The following is a 4460-nucleotide window of genomic DNA, read 5'->3' on the forward strand; positions in this document are numbered from 1 at the left end:
CTTCGCAGTTAACATTTCGACACGGCGGGGTCATCACTCTCGCAAAAGAAAACGAAAAAGAAAATAGAAAGCAGCGCGAGCAACATACCGCAGCCCTTTGCTTCTAGTACGTAGCATCGGCAGGGGAAACCTCGAGAAACGCGACTGACTTATTCCGTTTGCGGAGCTAGCTTTTAAACCATGGGCGCGTGCCATCGTGGTTCTGCATTATTCGCAGTTAACATTTCGACACGGCGGGGTCATCACTCTCGCAAAAGAAAACGAAAAAGAAAATAGAAAGCAGCGCGAGCAACATACCGCAGCCCTTTGCTTCCAGTACGTCGCATCGGCAGGGGAAACCTCGAGAAACGCGACTCACTTATTCCGTTTGCGGAGCTAGCTTTTAAACCATGGGCGCGGGCCATCGTGGTTCTGCATTCTTCGCAGTTAACATTTCGACACGGCGGGGTCATCACTCTCGCAAAAGAAAACGAAAAAGAAAATAGAAAGCAGCGCGAGCAACATACCGCAGCCCTTTGCTTCCAGTACGTAGCATCGGCAGGGGAAACCTCGAGAAACGCGACTGATTTATTCCGTTTGCGGAGCTAGCTTTTAACCCCTGGGCGCGGGCCATCGTGGTTCTTCATTCTTCGCAGTTAACATTTCGACACGGCGGGGTCATCACTCTCGCAAAAGAAAGCGAAAAAGAAAATAGAAAGCAGCGCGAGAACATACCGCAGCCCTTTGCTTCCAGTACGTAGCATCGGCAGGGGAAACCTCGAGAAACGCGACTGACTTATTCCGTTTGCGGAGCTAGCTTTTAACCCCTGGGCGCGGGCCATCGTGGTTCTGCATTCTTCGCAGTTAACATTTCGACACGGCGGGGTCATCACTCTCGCAAAAGAAAGCGAAAAAGAAAATAGAAAGCAGCGCGAGCAACATACCGCAGCCCTTTGCTTCCAGTACGTAGCATCGGCAGGGGAAACCTCGAGAAACGCGACTCACTTATTCCGTTTGCGGAGCTAGCTTTTAAACCATGGGCGCGGGCCATCGTGGTTCTGCATTATTCGCAGTTAACATTTCGACACGGCGGGGTCATCACTCTCGCAAAAGAAAGCGAAAAAGAAAATAGAAAGCAGCGCGAGCAACATACCGCAGCCCTTTGCTTCTGGTATGTAGCATCGGCAGGGGAAACCTCGAGAAACGCGACTGACTTATTCCGTTTGCGGAGCTAGCTTTTAAACCATGGGCGCGTGCCATCGTGGTTCTGCATTATTCGCAGTTAACATTTCGACACGGCGGGGTCATCACTCTCGCAAAAGAAAACGAAAAAGAAAATAGAAAGCAGCGCGAGCAACATACTGCAGCCCTTTGCTTCCAGTACGTCGCATCGGCAGGGGAAACCTCGAGAAACGCGACTCACTTATTCCGTTTGCGGAGCTAGCTTTTAAACCATGGGCGCGGGCCATCGTGGTTCTGCATTCTTCGCAGTTAACATTTCGACACGGCGGGGTCATCACTCTCGCAAAAGAAAACGAAAAAGAAAATAGAAAGCAGCGCGAGCAACATACCGCAGCCCTTTGCTTCCAGTACGTAGCATCGGCAGGGGAAACCTCGAGAAACGCGACTGATTTATTCCGTTTGCGGAGCTAGCTTTTAACCCCTGGGCGCGGGCCATCGTGGTTCTTCATTCTTCGCAGTTAACATTTCGACACGGCGGGGTCATCACTCTCGCAAAAGAAAGCGAAAAAGAAAATAGAAAGCAGCGCGAGAACATACCGCAGCCCTTTGCTTCCAGTACGTAGCATCGGCAGGGGAAACCTCGAGAAACGCGACTGACTTATTCCGTTTGCGGAGCTAGCTTTTAACCCCTGGGCGCGGGCCATCGTGGTTCTGCATTCTTCGCAGTTAACATTTCGACACGGCGGGGTCATCACTCTCGCAAAAGAAAGCGAAAAAGAAAATAGAAAGCAGCTGAGCAACATACCGCAGCCCTTTGCTTCCAGTACGTAGCATCGGCAGGGGAAACCTCGAGAAACGCGACTCACTTATTCCGTTTGCGGAGCTAGCTTTTAAACCATGGGCGCGGGCCATCGTGGTTCTGCATTCTTCGCAGTTAACATTTCGACACGGCGGGGTCATCACTCTCGCAAAAGAAAGCGAAAAAGAAAATAGAAAGCAGCGCGAGCAACATACCGCAGCCCTTTGCTTCCAGTACGTAGCATCGGCAGGGGAAACCTCGAGAAACGCGACTGATTTATTCCGTTTGCGGAGCTAGCTTTTAACCCCTGGGCGCGGGCCATCGTGGTTCTGCATTCTTCGCAGTTAACATTTCGACACGGCGGGGTCATCACTCTCGCAAAAGAAAGCGAAAAAGAAAATAGAAAGCAGCGCGAGCAACATACCGCAGCCCTTTGCTTCCAGTACGTAGCATCGGCAGGGGAAACCTCGAGAAACGCGACTGATTTATTCCGTTTGCGGAGCTAGCTTTTAACCCCTGGGGGCGGGCCATCGTGGTTCTGCATTCTTCGCAGTTAACATTTCGACACGGCGGGGTCATCACTCTCGCAAAAGAAAGCGAAAAAGAAAATAGAAAGCAGCGCGAGCAACATACCGCAGCCCTTTGCTTCCAGTACGTAGCATCGGCAGGGGAAACCTCGAGAAACGCGACTGATTTATTCCGTTTGCGGAGCTAGCTTTTAACCCCTGGGCGCGGGCCATCCTGGTTCTGCATTCTTCGCAGTTAACATTTCGACACGGCGGGGTCATCACTCTCGCAAAAGAAAGCGAAAAAGAAAATAGAAAGCAGCGCGAGCAACATACCGCAGCCCTTTGCTTCCAGTACGTAGCATCGGCAGAGGAAACCTCGAGAAACGCGTCTGACTTATTCCGTTTGCGGAGCTAGCTTTTAACACCTGGGCGCGGGCCATCGTGGTTCTGCATTCTTCGCAGTTAACATTTCGACACGGCGGGGTCATCACTCTCGCAAAAGAAAGCGAAAAAGAAAATAGAAAGCAGCGCGAGCAACATACCGCAGCCCTTTGCTTCCAGTACGTAGCATCGGCAGGGGAAACCTCGAGAAACGCGACTCACTTATTACGTTTGCGGAGCTAGCTTTTAAACCATGGGCGCGGGCCTTCGTGGTTCTGCATTCTTCGCAGTTAACATTTCGACACGGCGGGGTCATCACTCTCGCAAAAGAAAACGAAAAAGAAAATAGAAAGCAGCGCGAGCAACATACCGCAGCCCTTTGCTTCCAGTACGTAGCATCGGCAGGGGAAACCTCGAGAAACGCGACTGATTTATTCCGTTTGCGGAGCTAGCTTTTAACCCCTGGGCGCGGGCCATCGTGGTTCTGCATTCTTCGCAGTTAACATTTCGACACGGCGGGGTCATCACTCTCGCAAAAGAAAGCGAAAAAGAAAATAGAAAGCAGCGCGAGCAACATACCGCAGCCCTTTGCTTCCAGTACGTAGCATCGGCAGGGGAAACCTCGAGAAACGCGACTGACTTATTCCGTTTGCGGAGCTAGCTTTTAACCCCTGGTCGCGGGCCATCGTGGTTCTGCATTCTTCGCAGTTAACATTTCGACACGGCGGGGTCATCACTCTCGCAAAAGAAAGCGAAAAAGAAAATAGAAAGCAGCGCGAGCAACATGCCGCAGCCCTTTGCTTCCAGTACGTAGCATCGGCAGGGGAAACCTCGAGAAACGCGACTGACTTATTCCGTTTGCGGAGCTAGCTTTTAACCCCTGGGCACGAGCCATCGTGGTTCTGCATTCTTCGCAGTTAACATTTCGACACGGCGGGGTCATCACTCTCGCAAACAAAAACGAAAAAGAAAATAGAAAGCAGCGCGAGCAACATACCGCAGCCCTTTGCTTCCAGTACGTAGCATCGGCAGGGGAAACCTCGAGAAACGCGACTGACCTATTCCGTTTGAGGAGCTAGCTTTTAAACCATGGGCGCGGGCCATCGTGGTTCTGCATTCTTCGCAGTTAACATTTCGACACGGCGGGGTCATCACTCTCGCAAAAAAAAACGAAAAAGAAAATAGAAAGCTGCGCGAGCAACATACCGCAGCCCTTTGCTTCCAGTACGTAGCATCGGCAGGGGAAACCTCGAGAAACGCGACTGACTTATTCCGTTTGCGGAGCTAGGTTTTAAACCATGGGCGCGGGCCATCGTGGTTCTGCATTCTTCGCAGTTAACATTTCGACAGGGCGGGGTCATCACTCTCGCAAAAGAAAACGAAAAAGAAAATAGAAAGCAGCGCGAGCAACATACCGCCGCTCTTTGCTTCCAGTACGTAGCATCAGCAGGGGAAACCTCGAGAAACGCGACTGACTTATTCCGTTTGCGGAGCTAGCTTTTAAACCATGGGCGCGGGCCATCGTGGTTCTGCATTCTTCGCAGATAACATTTCGTCACGGCGGGGTCATCACTCTCGCAAAAGAAAGCGAAAAAGAAAATAGAAAGCAG

This window comes from Haemaphysalis longicornis, unplaced genomic scaffold (genome assembly GCF_048455015.1).
Source record: "Haemaphysalis longicornis isolate Haplotype H1 unplaced genomic scaffold, Haemaphysalis longicornis Haplotype H1 scaffold_11, whole genome shotgun sequence".
Taxonomy (NCBI): domain Eukaryota; kingdom Metazoa; phylum Arthropoda; class Arachnida; order Ixodida; family Ixodidae; genus Haemaphysalis; species Haemaphysalis longicornis.